Raw genomic sequence first — 22,437 nt, 5'->3', positions numbered from 1 at the left:
GAGCACCCGGCGGGGCCACCGGGCACCCGCGGGGGCGGGGCACTGCGGCGGGGGGGCCCTGACACTGCGGGGGATGGGGGGGCATTGCAAGGGGGGAGGGTGACGGCGGGGGGGGGCATTGCGGAGGGCGGCATTGCAGCGTGTGGGGGGCACTGCAATGGGGGGAATTGCAACGGGGGGCATTACGGGGGGGGGGGCACTACAATGGGGGGCATTGCGGTGGGGGGGTGCATTGCAATGGGGGGGACTGCGATGGGGGGGGCATTGCAGCAGGGGGAGAATTACAGTGCCATGAGGGGGCACTGCAGTGGGGGGGGCATTGCAGTGGGGGGGCATTGCAGTGGGGGGGCATTGCAGTGGGGGGCACTGCGGGGGGGGGTGTACTGCAATGGGGGGGGTGTATTGTAATAGAGGGCACTGCAATGGGGGCACTGCGGTGGGGGGGCGTTGCGGGGGGGGGTGTGCCTTGCGGGGGGGCTGCACCGCAGAGGGGGTGTCGTCGCCCCTGGGGGGGCCGCCCAGCTGCGGGCTGTCCCCGGAGGGTCCCGCAGGGCCTGTCGCGGTGGGGGGGTGTCCGTGTGCTCGGCCCCCCCCGGCGGTGCCGGTGCCTCGGCGGGGTGCGGGGGGGGGGGGGGGGGGCCGTCCGTCCGGGTGCCGGCAGGGGGAGCTGCGGGGCCGCGGATGGCACCGTGCGGGGCCGCGCCCCCCCCCTGCGCCGCCCCCGACAGCGCCCTCTCCGGGGCGGGGGACGGGGGGGGGGCTGCAGCCGCCCCCGGCCGCAGCGGGGCACCGGTGTCATGAGCTGCGCGGACTCGGCCAGCGATGTGCCCGGGGGGGGCCGCAGCCCCCCGTCGGCTCCTTCCCCCTCCCGCGCCGGACACGTGGGCGAGGGACGGGCGACGGCCACCACCCGTGTCCTGCCGGTGAACCGTGAGGGCAGCGGGGGGGGATCTGCCCGGGCCGGGGGCGGCTCACGCCTCGGGGCGCCGCGGGGTGTCCGCATCGCCTGCCATCGCGGGGGGGGGGGGGGGGGGGCTGCCGGCGAGGGGTCGAGAGTTCAGCGCTGTCCCCCCCCCCACCCCCCGCAAGTCCCCAAACGCCATCGCCTGGTTTAACCCGTTTTTCCCCGTCTCGGGAGAGACGTGGCGGTGGGGACCCTGCGCCCCGTTTGGGCAGGGGGGTGCCCGCCCGGTGGTGGGTGGTGGGGGCAGGTGACGGGGTGTGACGGGGACGGCGGGTGGCACGGCACCGCGTGTGCGGCACGTGCCAGCAGCCCACCGGGGACCCCGAGGCCGCGACTGGGGACGTCCGCGGGACGCGGGTCCCCGTGCGTGGCCGCAGTGGCTTCGTGGGGACATGGCCCACGTTGTCCCCAGAGCCGGACATCTCCGGGACGTGACACCGGAGCCCAGGTGTCCCCAGCATCCGCGCTGCCCGTCGCAAGGTGTCCGTGGCACCCAGGCCCACCCCAGGTGTCACCTCTCCACCGCGTGCGTCCCCCCGGTGACACGGTGCCAGCGCGGGCAGCGGGACGGGGCAGCGCGGTGACAGGCCGCGGGGACGCTGGCATGATGGGGACGCTGGTGTGGCGGCGGGGGGGGGCCTGGTGTGACGGGGGCTGGTGGCCCGTCGCGGGGGCGGGGGGGGGGGGGTTGTGGTCGGTTCATGGCGGGGTCACCCCGCGGCGGTGGCACTCAGCGGGGACAGCCTTAATGCGCCGGGACGTAACCTCGGCTCCTTCTAATCATCCCCTGGGGGGGTGACCCCCCCTCTCCGCGCCGAGCCCCCTCCCCACGCGCGGGGAGGGGGGGCACAGACCTCCCTGCCCAGGCCCCTGCCCGGTGTGACCCCCCCCCGCGCCCTCCCCCGCCATCCCGCACCTTGCGGGGTGCAGGGGGGGCCCGGGCGTCCCTGCGGGGGGGGCTGCGGGGGGCACCCGAGGCTGTGCTCGTTGCCAGGGGGTGGCAGCAGCACGCCGAGCACGGCAGAGCACCCCGGGGCGTGCTGGGGGCGGGGGGGGGCACCCCTTCCCCAGCCAGGCTCACCAGTCCAACCAGTTGTCCCCTCCAGCATCCCCAGGGTGCCATACTGGAGGGATGTGACCCCCCCCCCCAGGCGGGGGGCCCAGGCCTGTTTTTCGGTTACCAGCCCCCGCAGTGCGCAGGGGTACCCGCTGGGAGCCCGGGGTGGTTCAGGCTGGGGGGGGGGGGGCACTGGCACGGCTGCGCCCTCTGCTTGGGCACTCTCAGGGCCGCCGTGGGGTGACACAAAGGGCTTATCCCCCCCCCCAGCTGTCCCTGCCAGCTCCTGCTGAGACCTGGCGCACTCGGTGCATGCCGTGCTCACCAGCCGGCGAGGCCCCCCCGCCCCCCGGGGATGCTGCTGCCGCGGCCCCTGCCAGCCGGCAGCACCAGCTGCCTCCTGCCCTGGGGGGACCGGGCACAGCTGAGCCCCGACCCTGGGCACGGCCTGGCATGGGGGTCACAGGCACGCAGCCACCCGCGTGGCCAGCTGGTGGAGGGCGGGGGCAGGATTCCAGGTGCCCCCCAGATGCCATGGGGCCGGCGTGGCAGCAGGAGCCTGGCATGGCCCCGAGACCCCCGGGGCTGGCTGTACGGCACGGCCACGGTGCCAAGCCCCCTCCTCGGCCCCGCGCCCAGGCAGCCTGTGGGGCAGGATCGGCCGGGGCGGGAGGGGGCTGGCCCTGGCGTAAATCCGGCCGGGATTGGCACAGAAGAGGGCACCCCGCTTTTCCCTGCACCACATCCCCATCTGCCCTGGCTCTGCACGTGTGCCCGCTGCCTCGCTGACCCCGTGCCGTGCGGTGCCATGCCATGCTGTGCCGTGCCGTGCCATGCCATTCTGTGTCGTGCCGTGTCGTGCCACAGGAGCGTGGGTGGCCAGAGGGGCCCAGTGCCAGCCCCCCGCTGCCGGGGGTGAGCAGATGGTGCCAGGGTAGGTGCCGGCAGCACTGGGGGGAGCCGGCGCTGCCCTCGGAGCCGTTGCCCGGGGAGCGCCCGTTTGCCAGCCAGGTGCCTGGCGTCGCCTCCTTATCTGGGATTAAACAAACTCTCCCCAGATCCGGCGCCAGGCGCTGCCCCCGTGCCCATGGGATCGGCCCTCCCCTGCTCCGTGGCCCCCCCATGCTTGCTGCCCCCCACCAAGCTGGGCTGCGGGGGGCACCCAGGCCATGGGGGTGAAGAGCCCCCCGAAAGCCGACCTCTGGCTCCCCTTGCCCCACCTTGGGGCACCCCCTAAAACATCCCAGGGCAAAATGTGACCCACTGGAGGGTCCGCCTGTCCCTCCGTGGCCGGGGAGGTGCCCATGCCCCTGGCGTGGTGAATCCCGGCAGCCCTGGTGCCCGCGGTGCCAGGCTCCCCGGAGTGGGGGTGTTGCGCCCCCTTCCCCCTCGTTAGCGGTTATCTCCCGCCAATAAATTACACAGCACAGGCCTTTGAAACACGGGCAGGCGGCCTTTGGGGGCCAACGCCAGGCGTTTGTGGGCTGCCTTTGCTGGGGAGGGGGACAGGGACGGGATTTCGGGCACTGCCCGGGTCGGGGGGGGGGATTCTTGGGGTGCAATATGGGGCCATGGGCAGCAGCGGAGGAGCAGTGGGGCTGGGAAACCTGCCCGTCCCCTGTGCCTGTCCCCCCGTGCCCGTACCCACCGCCCGATCCCTGCCTGCCTTCCCACCCCTGCCCCTACCGGCACCCACCCCCCTGCCCGCACCCGCCGCGCACCCCCTGCCTGGTTCGGGGTGCGGGGTGGCAGCCGGTGCTTCAGAGGCGGCGGCGGCCCCTCTCATCCACCGGCACAAAGGAGCCGAAACGCGGCCACCGTTACGGAGCAAACAAGGGCAGGGCGATGCCGGGAGGGTGGGCAACTGCCGGCACCTGCGGGCACCCACCTGCCCGGGTGGCATCGCGGCGGCATCGCGGCGAGGGGCAGGGGGGCACCGTGCCCACGCCCAGGGATGGGGGTCCCCCCCGGGCACCCCGATGCGGGGGAGCCGAGGCCGTGGGGGCTGCCCAGGGCAGTGCTGCCCGCCGGCGCGTGTTGCACACGCGTGTGCGCACGTGTGCGCTCCCACCAGCTCCGCGGCCGCCCCCCTGGGGTGCAGCAGGGGGGGTGCCCATCCCTGCACCCTGCTGGGCTGGTCCCCACCTGGGCTGGGGGTCGGGCAGGAAGAGAGGAAGCCGAAATTAAGCTGCTAATGAGCCCGTCTGTCACCAGGCCACCAATTACACGGGCTGGGAACGAGGAGATGATGGGGGGTGGCGTGGCAGGGGGAGGGGGGCAGGATGTCAGGGTCCCCAGCGCGGGGGCGGCTGGGGGGTGTCACCGCGTCTCGATGGCTTCCCCGTCACCTCTCCTCACTGGCCCCCCGGCACCGCCAGCCATGTCCTGCGGGGTGGGGGACAGAGGGGACCGAGGAGTGGCAGGGCCGCGGCCGTGCTAGGAGCCCTGGGGGTCCCCAGGAAGGGTTTAGCCCCTTCACCCACCCACCCCCCTCCCCCGCTGAGGCCCTGGGTGAAAAAAATGGAGCTTCTGGGGAAACCTGACCATCGTCCCTGGCTGGCACAGGGGGCGTCACCAGCGTCACGAGCTCGCTGTTCTCTGCACTCAGGGCACAGAGGGGCACGTGCCCACAGAGACAACAGCTGGCCCCCGGGGATGCTCCAGTAAGGATGGGGGCTTATAGCCCCCTACACCCCCCTTGCCCTGCTCAGGGGCATGGCAGAGACCCCTGTCCCTGTCCCCGTCCCTGTCCCCGTCCCTGTCCCCAGCTGGGATGGGCCGAGGCAGCCAAATTCCTCCGGGCTGATGCTGACGTGGGTTTTTCCGCGACACCTCCGGGAGCAGGGCCGGGTGCCCGGCCGGGCTGGCGAGGGACAGGGCCATCTCCCCAGCTGTCATCGCGCCCGCCTGTCCCTGCGATGGCCCTTGGCGGCACCCGGGCCCAGGAGGGACGCGGCGGTTGCTGGAGCCGGGGCTGGGAGCCCTCAGGAGCGGGTCCCCGCTCCGCCGTGGTGGCGGCGGGGGGCTCCGTGCCCGCTGCGCCCCTGCCAGACCCGCCGCCCCGAGCTGGGATTAGAGCCGGGGGATTTCGTGGGGCTCCGAATTAATTTAACGGCTTTGGAAGACAAACAGATTAGGGAGCTGTGGGGATCGGGGCGAGGATCAGCTAAATTGGAAGCAGAGGCGGGCAGCAGCGTCCCGCCCGAGCCCCTCTGCCCCCCTGCCCGAGCCCCCGCCCCAGCCCGTTCCCCCCCGCTGGCCATCCCGGGGTGCCCGGGGTCCCCTCCGGTGGCCGTGCTGGTGCTGGGGTGGCCGCAGCAGGCTCTTCCCTCCAGCCTGGCTCCTGGCCGCGCGTCAGCGGCCTCCGGGTGCTGCTGCCGTCCTCTTCCCTTTCCCTGCCCGTCCCTTTCCCGCTCCTCGTGTCCCCTCTCCCTGACCGCCCCTCCCCCTAGAGCCCCACATCCCCTCCTTGCACCCCACATTCCCCCCGCACACCCCTTGCCAGCCGCGCAGCCTGCGTAGCGCTGCCGAAATAGTCCCCAAATCTCAGCAAAGCACTGAGTCGGGGGGGGGGGTAATCCTGCAGCCCCCTTTGCCGGCAGGGTGCCATCGCCAGGTCTCCATGTCCCTGTGTGTCCCCGTCCGTCCCCCCCCCACCCCCGACGCCCCGGGAGGGTTTGGGGCCGCATTGCCACCCCAATAGCATCGCGTCACGGGGGCTGGGGACGGAGGGGACAGCGGGGACAGCGGGGACAGCCCTGTTCCCCTCCCGCAGCCAGGCACATCTCTGGGGACAATGGGCTGCGCCAGACCAGTCAAAGCGCTGGGACCTTCGCTGCCCGTTTCGGGGTGACACCCCCCAGGGCAGGACCCCCGGCGCCATTCGTGACCCGAGCCCGGCAGGTCTCAGCCAGGCTTTGGCAGTGCAGCGGGCAGAGGATCCCGGGCCAGGGGGGCCTGGGGGTCCCCGAGGAGGAGGAGGGGGACATGGCAAGGAAGGCCGGGTGCGGGGGGACAGCCTCCTGCTGCCGCGGCCCCCCCCCGTCCCCCTCCCACCGCCGCTTCCTGCGCAGGCGGCCCGGGGAGGCGATGAAAGCAGCTCCAGCAGATGTTTCTGGCTTGTTTTCATCTCATTAACCGTTTCCTCTTTTATTATGGGATAAATTATTAATTGTTCAGCGCGAGGAAGAAAGGAAAGAGAAATCCTGACGGAGAACCCGCAGGCCCCGGGGAGGGCAGCGGGCAGGGGCTGGCACAGCCCGGGGCAAGGGGAGGGCAGGGGGGATTGGGGGTCCCTGGGGGGGGAGGCAGACACTTGCAGTGCCACCAACGCCCAGGGTCCCCCCCCCTCCCCCCATCGAAAAAGGGGGGCGATGCGGGGTGCGGGAGGTGCTCGGGGAGCGGGGCCGGGGTGGGCTGCGGGGGGGCTGCCTGGCACCTGGCCTCCATCAGCAGCCGGTGGAAATAACCCGGGCAGACAGGGCGACAGCGGGGGCGAGCGCAGGATCCAGACCGCCGGGCACCCCTCTGCAAGTGTCCCCCCCGCGCCGCCCCGCCGCCGACAGACCCCCCCCGGCCCCTTCTCCCAGCCCCCTCCGGCCCCCACAGGCTGAGAACCGACGCACTCGCTGCACCTCCCGGCTGAAGGACAGGGCTCAGCCCCAGCCCTGCTGCCCCCCCCAGCCCCGCTGCCCCCCTCGCGGCTCCCCGGCCCCTGCCCCCCTGAAATATTCATGGCCCGCAATGACGAGTTAATTTAATTGCCCTGATGAGGAGCTGAATAATTTACGCCCTGTGCGAGCAGGTCGGGAGACATCATTAGCGGCTGATCTTGGAGCAGGGAGGGGAAGAGGCCGAGCCCCCCTCCCGCTGCTCGGGGACTCCAGGTGGGCGACAGGGCCCCAAAAGTGTCCCCATCTTGATGTCCCCATGGCTGGGTGGCGAGTGGCGGGGGCCAGGGCACCGAGTCCTCCTGCCCATAACTATGGGCCCCTGTGCCACGGCGGGGGGGAAGGTGGCCCCAGCCCCGTCTGCTGGGGCTCCCCCGGTGCCGGGGTCCCAGCGGCGGGTCCCGAAGTACGGCCTCCCCCATCCCCATCGTCACCGCCTGGGTCCGCAGCCAGCGGGATGGCGGGGATGAAATACGGCTCGGGGAATGGGCCAGCGCGCTCCGGATTCCTGAGATAACGGGGACAGGCGAGACAGGGACCTTTATTTACATTTTTTCCTGGAAATTTCAGCCTCTCTCCGAGAGACCCCATCCGGCTGCCGCGAAGATAAGAGGGGCTGGCGAGGGGGGCTGTTGGGGGTCAGGATATGTTTCAGGGGGCTTGTTGCCCCCCACGCCCCGATGCTCGCCCCAGTCCCTGCACCCCGTGCGGGCAGGGGCACAGCTGAGCACTGACGGGGGCGCACAGAGCTGGCTCCTTCCCCACCAAAATCCACGTCTCTTCCTCTCCACGGGTGCGACGGGGACCTGGGGGGCCTGATGCACCCCATCCCTTCACCCCCGTGGGTCAGGGGGAAGCTGTGTCTCCTGCCGGCTTGGCCCCCCCTCGGCGGAGCCCCGGGTGAGGCTGTTGTGGCCACAGCAGGAAATTTGGGGCCAGAGGCCGCGGGCAGGGCTGCAGCCAGCCCCCGATAACGCCTGGATTTCCTCTGGCATCCGGCTGGTGGGGGGGCTGCAGTGGGGGGGGCTGCCCGGCCCCGGCACCCCCTCCCTTGGCAGGAACAGCCCCGGCTGCCCCACAGCGCCGGGGGGCACAGCTGAGCCCTGGTGGGGTCCCAGAGGGGGGCGGTGTCCCCTCTGGCATCGCTGGCAGGGGAGGGATGGGAGAGGGGCTGCTGACACCCCCAGGCGTCTCCTGCACCTGAAGCCCTGGGGGCCCTGTCCCCACTGCCACCCCCCCGCGCAGGGCTGGCCCCCGGCGGGGTCACCCGGGGAGATGCTTGGGGGGGCCGGCATGGCTGGGGCCGGGGGGGCAGAGCTGGGACCCACCACAGCCCCCCCAGGTGCCAGAACCGGCTGGGTGGGAGCATGGGGGCATCCTCGCACCCTGCGGACACTCGTATCTATGCACCCCGACAGGCAGCACCGACACCCCCCCAGACACACGTACGCACCCCAACACGCAGCACCGACACCCCCAGACACACGTACACACCCCGACACGCAGCACCGACACCCCCAGACACATGTACGCACCCCGACACGCAGCACTGACACCCCCCAGACACACGTACGCACCCCGACACGCAGCACTGACACCCCCAGACACACGTACACACCCCGACACGCAGCACTGATACCCCCAGACACCCGTACGCACCCCGACACGCAGCACCGACACCCCCCAGACACACGTATGCACCCTGACACGCAGCACCGACACCCCCCCAGACACATGTACGCACCCCGACACGCAGCACTGACACCCCCAGACACATGTACGCACCCCGACACGCAGCACTGACACCCCCAGACACACGTACGCACCCCGACACGCAGCACCAACACCCCCAGACACACGTACGCACCCCGACACGCAGCACCGACACCCCCCAGACACACGTATGCACCCCGACACGCAGCACCGACACCCCCCCAGACACAAACAGCCCCTCCACAGGCGCAGACACACTCACATGCGCGCACACCTCTGTGCTTGCACACACAGGCGCATGCAGACGAGCGCATCAGCAGCCGTGTCAGTGTGCGCACACACACGCGCTCACACGCGCGGCCCCTCGTGGGTGCACGCACACGCGTGAATCCATGGCAGGCTCACCCGCGCCCAGGCGCACACGCGCGTGGTCCCCGTACACGCCACCCCCCCCGTGAGGGCACACACACCTGTACGGGCACACAGACCCCCGCTCCCGCCCGCCCGGGGTACCGGCGGGTGCCCCCCACCACCGCTGCCCCCCCCCAACCCCCGGCCGCTCTCCGCAGTTTAAGAGCAGGAGGAATTTTAAATGCATTGACCCGTGACCTGGCCCTGCCTGACAGGGGAAGGCAGACCCCGGGGCTGCCCCCGCACGCAGGGGGCCGGGGGGGGGACGACACACAAGGGACCCCGACCCCCCTGCCTCGCCCCCCCCCCTTTTCCTGCTCCCGGTGTGCCTGCCGCCTCGGCGAGCACCGACACGGGTCACCCCGAAACCTCGCTGCCCGCAGCACCCACGCCTTGGGGATGCTGCAGCTGGGTGCCCCACACCGGGGGGGGGGTCTCCATGGGGGGGCGGGGGGGGAAGACCCCCCTACCATGTCCTCTGCGAGGGGTCCCGGGCCCCCTGCCCCGCTCCTGCCCGTCTCCCGGCATCCCTGCCTCCTGCGCGGAGGGGCTGCGGTGATGGCGCTGTAATTAAAAATGCAATTAAGCGCTGCCACTTAGCAGAAAAGTCATACAGTTTGGGGATAATTATCTGACAATATAACAAGTTGCCCAACATTAATCAGGCGCTGATCTGCTCCAGCAGCTGCGCTCCCCGCTCCGGCCGCTCCCCTAATGGCATCCTTCAGGAGCCAGCCGTAAATCAGGCCCTTACGGGGGGCCCCGGGGGCAGCACGCTGTCCCCTGCCTGTCCCCTGCCTGCTCCCTGCCCACGTTGGGGGGTTTCGGGGTGCCAAAGTAGCACACCCTCCCCCAGCTCTGGGTGTTTCTCTCTTGCCTGCGGGTGCTGGGAGCTGCCCCGGGGCCATGGGACCATCACGCCAAGTTGGGGGGACACCCCCGAAAGGAGGCCTCCTGGGGGGGGGCGGCCACCGTGCCCCAAGCTGGGGGTTGCCCACTGTTCCCCACCAAGGGACACCCAGCACCCCCCACCCTCACCAGGGACGGGGCTGGCGAAGGGTCCCCAGGGGCTGGGGGGGCACCGGCCCCTGAGGCCATCATCGATGCAGGGAATTAATGAGCATTTACGGCTTGTATTTGCCGGTGTTAACGAAGTCCTCGTGCTGGAGCAATACTGACTCTGGAGCTGGGGGGCGGGGGGGTCCTCCAACCTTGTCCCCCTGGCATCGCCCAGGGACCGTCCCCGTGCCCCCCAGCTGTTGCCCCATCCCAGTTGCCCTCCCAGTGCCACGTCCCAGCTCGGATACTGGGGGGATCAGCAGGGTCCCACGCCGGGGGGGGGGGCCCTTGGTGCCACATCTCCCTGCTTTCCCCCCTCCCCCGCCCTTCCCCAGATTTGCCCCCACGGCCAATGCGTCGGCACGACTCGCTCGCAGCCCGTTCCTCCCCGGTTGCCCCTGGGCTCTGCCCGTCCCTGTCCCCGTCCCTGTCGCCGTCCCAGACTGCCTGGCTTGGGAGGGGACACACACAGCCCTGCACAGCCCCAACTTCTGAGGGCCGAAGATAAAAGCGGAGCTCGTCGCCTTTGTTCGGGCTGCGGCCGGCGTGGGCCGGGGAAGGGGAACCCGCCAGAAAGAAACCGGCAGCTTAACACATTCACTCGCCCCTAATTTGCCGGTTCTGCCACAAAATCCTATTACAAAGGGCTTAGCGGCTGCGCCTAGGAAGAGGTCACCGCCGGGGGCCCCCGAAGAGATTTACCGGCCACAAAAAGCGCGAGAAAAGAGCAACCCCGGCTCCCCCGGGCGCTCCCCGGCACGGCGAGGGATGGGCACCGTGTCCCGGGGTCCCACTGTCCCCTGCCATCCCCTGCCGTCCCCTGCCGTCCCCTCCGCCCTGCACCTGGCAGCAGAGGAGGGCGGTTGCGAAGGTGCAGCTGGGTTAATTCACCTTTATCGCTCCAAAAGCAAATAAACAGGGCATTGATCTGCGGGCGTTAAGCCGTAAAAACACCGGTGCCACCCGACGGGTGCTGCCCGAGATGCGTCCGGGTCCCCGTGAACTGTTGGGGCTGCGTCCCCAAAATGCATCGGCGGGGACGGGGTGACCCCACAGCTGGGGACACGGGGAGGGCGTGGGGGCTGCGGGGAGCCCGGAGCTGCTCACGGCATCCCTGTGCCATGGGGACGGGCGGTGCCAGGCTGGGCAGAGCTGCCCGCCAGCCCCGGGGGCACCGCGCTCGGCTGGGAGGGGGGTGTTGGGGGAGCCCGAGGGCAGGGGGCGTGCGTGGTGGGTGTGCAAGGGCAGAGGGAGCGGGGGGGGTGCGCACGGTGGGTGTGCACGCGCGGACGCGCACACCTCTGAGCGTGGCAGCCCGTGCACGAGCGCGCCAGCGTGCAGAGACGGGGACCCTGGGTGGGCTTTGGCGGGACCAGGCCAGGCCAGCTCAGCTCGGCAGCCACCCCGAGGGGCAGCGGCGCGGCACAGCACCCCGGTGCCGCAGGCGTGACCCCCGGGATGGGACCGGTGCAGGTCCCGGGGACGGCCGCGTGCTTGGCACCGCTTCAGCCAGGCTCCGGCACGCGGGGAGCGGGGCCCGCAGATGCTGAAAGGAGCGGGGCGAGAGCCCAGGGCGGGATGGAAATGAGCCCCTGGGGGTCCACACGGCACAAAGGCGCCCGCTGGGGTGGGCCGAGACCTTCCCAGCCCCTCACCACAATGTTTGCAAATACCGGAGGCCACTTATGGCGGCAGCGGGGAGGGCGAGGGGGGCTCCCGGCATCCCCCTCCGGCCGGGGGCTCCCCCAGCACCACGCTGCGCCGGGGACGGGGAGGCAAATCCGGGCACGGAGCCCAGCCCCGGGCCCGACAGCGCCCCACAGGTGCCCCACGGCACCCCAGATGGCGGGGCCGGGGTGGGCACAAAGGGCACCCTTTGTGGCGGGCCTCGTCGCGGGAGCCAGGGGAGCGGGGAGCGGCGAGGAGGAATGTCCCCGCTCAATGCCCACCCTGCCGGGGCTGACAGCCCTGAAATCGGGTTGTCACATCCCGTCTGGGCAGCCCTTCACCTCCAGTTGTGGGGGCCTTGTTCGGCCCCCGCCGCATTCAGCCAACACAAACACGGCACTTAACCCTCCGGCCCCCCCATCTCGGGGTGCGGGGGCCGCCGACTCCAGGCAACGCATCGGGCACCGGGACGTGCCGCCGCCGTCCTGCTGCAGCATCCCTAGGGATGGGGTGGGATGCCCCACTGTGCCTGGAAGGGACGTTTTAGGGTCCCCAGGACCCTCCGCCCTTGCCCTGCAGCTCCCAGCGACGCCCCGAGCCAGGACCCGCTGCCTGCCCCAGGATGGGGGGGGGGGGGCTCATGCCAGCCCCTGCGGCACCCCACACCCTTCCACCGCCGCCTCCCCCCAGACCCCACGACCACCCCGAGACCCCGTCCCACCCCCCCGCGGGGACACCCACCCCGCGGCAGCCCCAGCCGCTGATGAAAGGGGTAGCGGGGACCTTTCCTTTGACACAATTAAGCCGCCCGGGGTCCCAGCGCCTCGGCTCGCCGCAGTGTGTTAAATTAATGTAGCAGAAAAAATCATTATGCGGGGACACAGATGGAAGTGACCAAGCAGAAAATGCGATGTGCAGCGGCAAAGGACCCCTCTTACCCGTGTAAACACCACGGGGAAGGACAGGTTTCCCAGCTCCCAGGCGAGGAGGTGACAGCAGCCTGCCGGGGGGCTTCCCCCCGCCCCATTGCTGCCGGGACAGACCGTGGACGGAGCCGGACGCGGGGAGCGGGTGCTGGGACCCCCCGGGCAGCGGCTGACCCGGCTGTGGCGAGGGCTGGCCGGCCAGCTGGGCAGTGCGTGTGGCCGGGCCCCCGCGCCCAATTACCATGTCATTATGTGCCGGCACAGCCGTGGCTAACGGAGCAGAAAAGCGGCCCCCGCTCAGCACCCGCAGGGAACGGGGTGGGGGGGTCCTGGAGGGACCCCTTGGGAGCACCCAGCCACACGTGTGTGTACTCGTACACCACCCAACACACCTCCCCCCCCGGTGGGCACGCGTTCCCCGAGTGCCACCAACGCTGGGGACGTCTCCCTGGTGCGCACCCCGCTCTCTCCCGCACTCACGGCCCTCGGGGACCCCCGCAGCCCCCCAGGGAGGGTTTCTGCTCCCTGGGGAGATGAGCCCGGGGGCAGACAAAGCCCGGGGTCTGGGCTCCCAGCCCCTCGGCAAACAGCGAGGGCTGTGGGGCTGCTCACCCAGACCCCAAATACTGGGCAAAGGCAGGCTGGGGGGTCCTCATGCCAGGGGGCACAGTGGGGCACAGCGGGGACCCGGAGCACAGGGGGGATGTAGGATGTGATAACACGATAATGTGATACCACCAGGGCAGATCCCCCCCCGCTCCCTCCAGGTCCTACCTGCTGCTCGGGCAGAAGCTGGAGCCTCCCAGTTCGAACCCAGGGGTGTTTTGGGGGGGCTGGGGATGCCCCTGTGCAGGAGTGGGGGGGGGCGTAGGCTCCCACAGCCCCTGGGGGGGTCCCCGGGCAGCCCAGCACCCCCCCAGCCAGGCTGACCTTACACCCCACGGCCACCTTCGGCCTGGGTCTCACCCCAGCTGGCCACCCTGCGGCTAATGAGGGCTAATTACACACATGCCGGGTTTGCCGGGAGCTCCCAGGTGTCGGCGTTTGGGCCCTTCCCGCACCCCCTCCCTCGGGGCTCGGGGCGGTGGGATGTGGGGGTGGGCGGGGGGTGTTGGGGGGCTGCCGGCCGTCCTGGCGCTGGCAGGGGTTATCGCAGCGGGGCGGCGCGGGACGATAACCAGAGCTCCCTCCTGTCGGCACCCCGGGCCGTGAGAGCAGGGGGGGGGACAGGGACGGTCCCCGAGCCCCCGTCCCCCGCCTTGGGGACGCCCTGGGACGGCGGGTGCCCGCTCCCCACTGCCCCCCGCCGCCAGCTTTGTTTCTGCAGGGCCACGTTCCCACCCGCCCAATATTCATGTGGGCCCCTTCCCTCCCCGGGGGGCTGCTAATCCCCCCCGGAATGGGACGGGGGATTGTTGACCGAGCTGCCATATCCCTTGGACAAGCAAGCCCAGGCCCCGCAGCTGCCGCCGGATTAAGAGACACCCTTTCGCTGCCGCGGCCCCCGCGCCAAAGCACCCGGCCCCCCGGGCCATGCCTGGCCCCCTGTGCGTGATGCTCGGGCCGGGGGGCAGCCGGCGGGAGGCCAGGGGGATGGTCGCTTGGGGCAACTCCGGTGCGGCTCTCCCAGCGCCCAAAATGCCTGATGGGCTGATCTGGCTTGTGTCAGCCGTGCCCGGGGAGAAGGCGGCCGGGAACGTGCCACCGCGTGGGGCTGAGCCCGGGAGGTCACCTCTGCCGGGTGGCACCGTCACCGGCATCCCTGGCTCCCCGGTCCGTCCCCTCCCTCCTGCCACCGGCCATGGCGTGGGCAGGGCCCTGCACGGCGATGGCGAAGGGCGAGGAGCAGCTCTCACCCTCCGGAATTGTGGGTCATGGGAATTAGATTAATTAGCCTGTGCTAATGGCAGCTAATTAGCAGCCGGCCGCGCTGATGCAGAGCTTGCTAAGCCGGACACCTGCCCCCTGCCCTGCTGCCTCAGTTTACCCACCTGCAGCAGGGGCGAGCCCGGCACCCGGCTCTCCGTGATGCCAAGGGACATCCAACCACCAGGGAAATACGGTGGCAGGGAGAGGGGACCGGCTGGTGGCCTGTTATCGGGGCCAGCCCTGCTGAGCGCCCCTGGCCAGGGCAGCCTCCCACTATCTCCTTATCTCAAGAGCTCGTTCTGGGTCGGGGTGGACGTGTCCGCACGCAGAAGTGGGTGTTGCTGGATGCCCAGAGCACCCAGCCCCGGGCACGGAGGGGTGTCTCTCGCGGGGGGGTGGATAAATAAGGGTGGGAAGGTGGTGGGAAGCCGTGGTGCTCTGCCCCAGTCCTGCTGCGGGGAGGGATGATGGGGCAGCCTTTCTGGGGGGGGGGGGCAGGCACTATGGGCGCTGCTGGTACCCAGAGAGACTACAAAACGCCTTTTGACTCCCCTGACGAGCCCCGCGGCAGCATTCATCCCGGTTGGGTGCACGGGGCAGATAAAGGGTCCTGAGGAGCCCCCGAGGAGCCGGCTGAGACGCCGGCTGTCTCCAGAGTGGGGCTCTGGGGGGCAGACACCCCGTCCCTCCCTCGCTGGGACCCCTCGGGCCCCGCAGCAGCAGCCCCAGTGCCTGCAGGGGCTTCCCCTTCCCTGTGCCGTGCCCGTCCCAGCCGCCCCCGGGGAGCCTCTGCTTCCCGGTGACACGGGGCCTTTGCTGGGGACACCCCCTGGAGGGCGAGCCCCCCTCCCAGAGCAGCCAACGCAACGGGTGCCATCCCCCGGGGGGTGGCCTTCACCCCCCCACCACCCCCCAAGCTGTAGGGGGCTCTTCCTGGCTCCCTGGGATACACGGAGGGTTCCCGTGCCAGCGACGGCATTTTCGGCCATTTTGGGCCATTTTGGGGCCAACCTCGTCAGGGCAAGGGGGCGGTGCAGGGGGAAAGGCTACTTCAGAAATTGCAAACGCCGGCACAAGCTGTCCTGCCTTCAGCGCGAGCGGCAAGAGTGTGAAGTTAAGAGATAAAGAGGGAATTAGGAGATAAAGTCTGCGTAATCCCAGTTGCTCTATGCAATTAAAATGAGCTTCACCCCGCTGTAATTGGATGGAAGCTGCCTGCCAGCGTCAGCGCGACCGGGAGCATCGGGCGAGCCGGCACGGAGGATTCACCGCGCCGAGCGTGGAGACTTATCTCCCCGCCAGAAAAACCGAGAGGGCAGCGGCACCGGGAGCGGGAGTTAATGAGATGAAAGCGGAAAGCCTGGCACAAAGGATTAGCTCCCGGCCGGCTCCGCTGCCGAAATCCCGCGGTTTCTGGGGAAGGCTTTCCTTCCACCGCAGCCGCGTCCTTCCCGCGCCCGCTCGGCAGAGCAGGGATGTGCCTGGAGCAGGAAAATTTGGCTCTTCCTCACTGGAGTGACCCCGCAGCGGGGACCGGGCTGCCCCAGCCCCCCGCCTCCGGCTCCATCCCGTCCCTGCCCCGGCCCCGTCCCCCTCCAGAGCATCCCTGCGCAAGACCATCCGTAACAGCATTTACAGCTGCCAGTATTTAGCAGAAATAATAAAAAAAAAAAACCCCACCCAAGTGCGGATTAAAAGGACACTGATGAAATGCCAGGAGAAGAATTACAGCCCTAATAAACCACCGCCTTCTGCCGGGGGTGGGCGACGGGGGGGTTTATGAGGCCATTTAAACTCCGCTGTCAGAAAGGTGTATGAAAGCCGTAAAGGCCCCGCTGCCTCTCCTGTCCCCTGGATGCCGGAGCGCGGCTGCGGTCGTAAATCCACCTGCTCGCGGCCCGGGGCGAGGAGCCCAGAGCCCCCCATCCCTGGGAAAAGCCAGGAGGAGCAGCGGGGCCGCCTTGGCCGGGGTCTCGGAGGGTGACGTCAGCCCTGGCGCGGGATAAACGCCGGCCGCGGGTCGGCAGCGCTGGCAGGGACGGGATTATCTCGGCGCGGAGGCCGGGACGTGCCTCGTCCATCACCCACCACCCGCCATCAGCGTGTGAAGCCCCGGTGCCAGCGCACCCCGTCCCCCGCCCGCTGCCTGGGCCCCAGGGGACAAGGGGACACGGGCTGGGACCACGGCACGGCCACCGCCACGGCAGTCAGGGACAGCCCCGGCTCCACACCAGCCCCCAGACCTGCTGTGCCACGGGTCTGTCACCCGGGTCTTCGACCCCACGAGCCCCAGAGCCGCGGCTGGCGCAGGACGGGCTCTCCCTGTCCGTCTGCCTGGCTCTCCCCATCCCAGCGCCGTCCAGGTTGGTTTGCAGAGGGCTGATGACAAACACCTCGGAGCTTCCTCCCCGGTGCTCCTGCCCTGGGCCTTGCTCATCCTCCCGCTCCTGCGGGACTCGGATGGGGATGGGAACACCCGCCACCTCCCCAGAGATCTTTGCCTCCCTCCTCTCCATCGGTGGCTCCCGTGGGGTCCTCCTGTGCCGTGGCATTGCAGGATGGGGACAGGGATGGGGACGGGGACGGGGACGGGGACAGGGACAGGGATGGGGACAGGGCTGGGGATGGGGACAGGGACAGGGATGGGGACGGGGACAGGGACGGGGCAGGGCTGGGGACAGGGCTGGGGACAGGGACAGGGATGGGGATGGGGATGGGGACAGGGGCAGGGCTGGGGACAGGGCTGGGGACAGGGCTGGGGACAGGGCTGTGGCTGGGGCCGGTGCTGGAAGGTGGTTCCCGGCAGCAGCCGACGGGCGCAGCCTGACTCACCGCGCCTGGGATGGGTCACGGTTTCAGCTTCGTCCTCCCGGGGCGCAGTCCCGGCCCCCGCCTGGGTGACGATGGGGACAGTGGGACGGGGGAAACCTGCGCCGAGGGAGGTGGCGGAGGATGAGCCAGCCGGGGGGGGGGATATGCGCAGGGCACCCTTCTCCTGGGGTGCCAGCACGGAGCTGCAGGGGCTGCGGGGATGCGCTGGGGGTCAGCAGGGCTGGCCAGGGAGCCCCAGGGCAGTGGGACGCCATGGGGCACTGGGGTGGGGGTGGGTGCCTCTCCCCCCATGTCCTGTGCTAGAAGGAGCCGCTCGCACCCCCTCCGCTGCCCCCGTTTGAGGGCCCTCGGCCCCCGCCGCTTCCCACGCTGGCTCATTAGCCAGTTCGGAGCGAGGAAACCCATTAAGGGCACGGAATGGCGGCGGGTGGTGGGGAATCCGAACCCTCCCGCAGCGCCGGGAACGCTGCCTTCCCCTTCCCTTTCAACTTCCCCGGCCGCCCCCAGCTGCGGCTCCCCCACACACGGCCCGGGGGAGCTGGGCGGGGGGGTGCAGTTGGGGTGCAGTGGGGTGCAGTGGGGTGCAGTGCCGGTACCCCCCCACATCGCCACGCTGACCCCCTCCCTGGGCTCAGCCCATCCACCCCGGCTTCGGGGCAGCGGCCGGGTTCCGGGCATCGCCGTGGGGCGTCGGGCTCTTGCACCAGGATGGGTCATCGCAGTTTTGGCTTTGCCGGGCTCCGGGTCACGCCAGCCCCCGGGGACGGGGCGGGGAGGGGGTGCTGCCAGGCCCCGGCGGGCCAAGCGAGCGTGCGGGGAGGTGGCCCCGCACACCCCCGTGACTCAGCCCGCCCCGGCGGAGGCAGAGGTGGGGTAGCGATACCGGAGCTAAAAAAAAAACCCGAGAGGAAATTTCTCATTAGGCAGAAATGTGTGGCTGAACCTGTCTGACACCCCGGCCGCGATACCGTCCCCGGCTCCCGGGGACATCAAAGCGGGAGCTGGGGCAATGCGGGGGCTCTTCCGGGCAGGGGAGTGGGGCGGGGGGCGACAGGGTCTCCAGGAGAACCAGATGGGGGGTCAGGAGGGGCCGGGTGGGCAGTGGGTGGGCGACGCTGCCGCCGGGGGCACAGGGTGGTCTGCGCCCGCCAGCCCCCGGGGACGGGCAGGGGCGACGGCCGGCGGGACAGGACGAGGCGGGATGGCGGGGAGCGGGACGTCTCTGCCCCTCGCCCCCGGCCACGCAGCAGCCCCTTCGCTCCCGCCGTGTCCAAAGGAGCCGTTTCCAGCCGGGGTGGCCCGTGGGGGGAGCGACGCCACCCCCAGCCCCGGCCCTACCAGTGGCTTTCCCTCTCGTCTCCCGCTGACCCGGCCTTTCCCCGGTGCTGCGTCGCCGCATCGGGCCGATGCCCTGGTCTCATTTGATAACCCAAAGCTGCTTTTCGCCTCCCGGCCCAGCGCCGGGTCGGATTCTGCTCCTCCAAGAAGGCAGGCGGGCGCGGGGTGATTAATGCCGGCGCATTCGCTCGCCGGCTGCGCGCTGCCAAAGACGATCTCAGCTCCCAGGCATCTGGGGGAGAGTCGCCTCCTGCTCCCCAAGGCACCCCCAGCTCCCCGTCCCGGGAGCATCCCGGGCTGGCTGGCAGCTCCCAGCGCAGGGACGCTGGGCACCGCGCCGGGGAGACTTGTCCCCCAAGGTCCCCCTCTGCGGACACTCAGCCCAGCTCGAGGGTGCGAGGACGCAGCCCTGGCGGCGGTGGGCCGGGAGGACGAGTGCCGCACCATGTGCAAGCCCCCCGGCAGCTACCAAAGGAGACTGGAAGGAAGGAGTGGGAAGAAAATGATTAAAACAATTTCTTTCCTTTTTTCTTCTTCTTTTTTTTTTTTTTTTCCTTAAATAAAAAAAAAGCCCTGGGAAAAAGCCGCGTAGGGTCCTGGCACGTGAACAGAGTCTGTAAGTGGTCTTAAAAATTACCAATAAATAATCTTAACGGGAAACAGAAGGAGCAGAGCCGGGGCGTTCGTGGGTGTCTCATGGCTCGCTGTGAGCATGGGAAAACTGGCCGGGTCCTGTCCCTCGTGCTGCGGGGACAGCCCCTTCCTGGGCCACGGCGCGTCCCTGGCTCGGCCACAAGGCAATGACCCGCCTGGCCGGCGTCCGTCCGTCCGTCCGTCCGTCTCTCCGTCCCGGCTGCAGGACGCGGCCCCGGCACTGCTGGGCTGGTGACTCCATGGGCGCAGGCTGGCGATGGGGACGAGTCTGGGGGCAGTGGGGGATGCCCGTGTCCCCGCCGCCCCGTGCCCCGGGCTGGCCTGCCGTGGCCGCGGCCGAGCCGTGCCGAGCCGTGCCGAGCCGTGATCCCTTCCAGCTGCGCCGGCCCCAGGCGGCTGCCGGGGCTGCGGGATCCGCTCCCTGCCAAGTCGCCTTGGTGTCAGCCAAGAGTTAGCAGGGAAAACGCCAAGCAGCGGCGAGCCGGCCAAGCCATCGTCCCCAGCCTTCCTCCTCCTCCTCCTCCTCCTCCTCCTCCTCCTCCTCAGCCGGGGAGAGCCTCCCACCGGAGCCCCCAGCCCCCGGCCCACCCCAGCGGGGTCCCCCGTAGCACCCGCTGTGCCTTCGCCCCGGCCGTGCCCCCCGGGACCCCCCACCGCCGTTCCCAGGGTGTCCCCCCTCCTCCCGGCCCCTCCACCTGGGTCGCGCGTCCCCCTCCTCTGGGCCTGTCTGGAAAGGGACGGTCCCCCCTCCCCGAACTTTCCAGCTCTCTGCAGAGCGGGAACAATCATAGCCTTTGTCTTCCCTTAATCTCCTGGTTAGGAATTAAAAGGGGGGGAAAAACCGCCAGCAGCACAAAAGGCTCTTTCGCAGGGGCTGGGAGGGGGGAAGCGCCGGGTGCAGGCAGCGCACAGGCAGGGTGCAGGCAGGGGTTGCCACCCCCCCCCAGCCTGGCCGCCGAGGGCCACCCCACGCTGTCCCCATCCCCACCGCCCCAGGACGTCCCCCGCAGCGGCACCCGAGGGCTGGGGGCTCGGGGAGCGCCGCCTGCTCCCCCCTGTCCCCCAAAGCTCCTCACCCACCGGCTGCCCCGGGAGGCGGCGGGAGCATCTCTGGGGGGGCTCGGGCTGGGCTCGCCGCCGCATGGGCCAAGTCCCTCCTGCTGACTGCCACGGACCCGCTTTTACACCCCCCAGCGCCGGGCTCCCTGCCACCCAGAGCCCCCCAAAGAACCACGCAGGCACCGCAGACCTCCATAAAATTCCTTAAATAATTTAATTGAAAAAAAGTCTTTCCGTTAAAAAATATTTTTACAAACGCACGCTCGCAATTATTTCCCTTGCTGCTGTTTTTCGCTGTGGCATTCGCTTTTTCACCGCGGAACGCCGCTTCCCCCCGCCCCGCACGCATCCGTCCCGGAGCGGGTGGTGGGTACAGCCCGCCACCAGCCGCCGGGCGCAGCCCCGGGTGCAAACCGGGCGGGGGGGGGCTGAGGCTAGGGGGGGCACCGGCTGCAGGGATGCTCCCATGGGAGCGGGGTGGGAAAAGGGATTTGTTGCAGGTTTGCTGTTTAGAATGAGTAGAAGTTCCCCCAAAGCAAAGCCGGGATGCAGGGCTGCGGTGGGGGCGCACCGGGGCCGGTGGGACCCCAAGCCTTGCAGCGGCAGGACCCTGGCAGCCCCGGGGCGGGGGGAGCAACGGGGGGCAGGGGCAGCCCCTGACCCCACAGCCGGGGGGCCGAGGGGGTCAGCAAGCCCAAAACGGGCTGACATCTATTTGGCCACCTGCTTGTAAAAGTCTCCCAACGCCGCAATGCTTCGCCTGCGCTGGGGGGGGGGTCTGCACAGCGCTGCCCTTCGGGGTCCCAGCAGAGGGGTGGTGGCGTCCCCGTGGGGGGACGGCGGGACGCAGGGGCCCGTTCCCCAGCGCAGGACCTGCTGCCCGCCGCCCTCCCGGCCTCGTTCGCTGCTCCCTGGGCGGGAGGGGGCGGTTAATGACAAACCCAAGGGCAGGCCGGCTTCCAGGAGGGGGGAACACCGGCAGCCGCTGGCCTGGCCCGGGGAGGCGGGGAGCGGGGAGCACCCCCCGCACCTCTGCACCGCCGCAAAGCACCCCGTGAGCGAGCCAGTGGGGTGGGGGCAGCACAGGGCCCCAAGACCCCCCAGCACCAACAGCCCGTGCTCCCGCTTGGCTGCTGGGAAGCAATCAATCAGCCCCCCACCCAGGCTGAGGGCACGGGGACCCCCAGCCCGGCTCTCCCAGGGACAGTAGCCCCCGGGGGGGGGTTAGCTTGCCCCCAACACTGGTGTGCTCCCACCTGGCTCCGTGGCTGCCATCCCATGGAGAGGAGCGAGGCCGGTGGCTCAGGGGCGCCGGGGGCTGTTGCCACGCTGCTGCCGGGGAGCAGAGGGCTGGGGCTGCGGGGACCCCCGGGTGCCGGGACGGGCAGCCAGCGCGGCTGCTGCGGCTCAGCCTTCCCACACCGGCCCCGCTTCCCACAGCTCCAGCTGGACTTCGGCGGCAGGGGGGGAACCCGTCTCTGAGTGCGCCAGACGGCGTTTCACAGCCGGCTCAGCCCTGGACTCACCACCTCTGCCCTGCGCACCCCACGGGGGGGGCACGCCGGGTCCCCGGGCACTGCAGGGTGGGTACAGCACCCTGCGGCAGCACCGGTGCCGAGGGGGACCCTGCGGGACCACCCGACTACCTAACAGCCAGAGAAGGGGAGAGCAGCGAGGGGCCGGGAGGAGGAGGAGGAGGAGGACGCCGGCGGGCAGCGCCGCCGCAGGCAGGCAAACCCGCTGCCGGGAGAGCGCGACGGAGCAAAGGAAACGCCGGTAAAATTCTTATTGCCTTTATTCTGCCCATTGCCTCACACAGCCCTGCCGGCAGCACACACCCACGCACGCACGCTCACACTCAGGCACACTCGGGCACCCGGGCTCTGCCGCGGCTCGGGGGAGCCGGGCTGCAGTGGATCCTCGGGGAAGGTGAGTGAGTCTTTTGGCAGCAATCACAGCGTGTCAGGAGCGGCACCCGCTCCTTCTGCATATAAGAGGAGGCTGGGGGAGGCCGGGCCGCGGCCCCCGGCGCAGCCCCCGCCCCAGCCCCGCTCTCCGGCCCCTCGGGGGGAGCGCGGCCGCCGTGGGTCCGGGGGCGGAGGGTCCCTGTGCAAACGTGCTGACGGCCTCGCTCTGCAGTCCAGAGCCGGCCAGGAGAACCAAGAGGGTAAGAGATGCGGAGCCGGGCGTCTGGTCTCCCTCCCTCCCCTTTCTGCT

Source organism: Chroicocephalus ridibundus, chromosome 6 (assembly GCF_963924245.1).
Source record: "Chroicocephalus ridibundus chromosome 6, bChrRid1.1, whole genome shotgun sequence".
Lineage (NCBI taxonomy): Eukaryota > Metazoa > Chordata > Aves > Charadriiformes > Laridae > Chroicocephalus > Chroicocephalus ridibundus.
Note: the sequence above shows the minus strand (reverse complement) of the source record.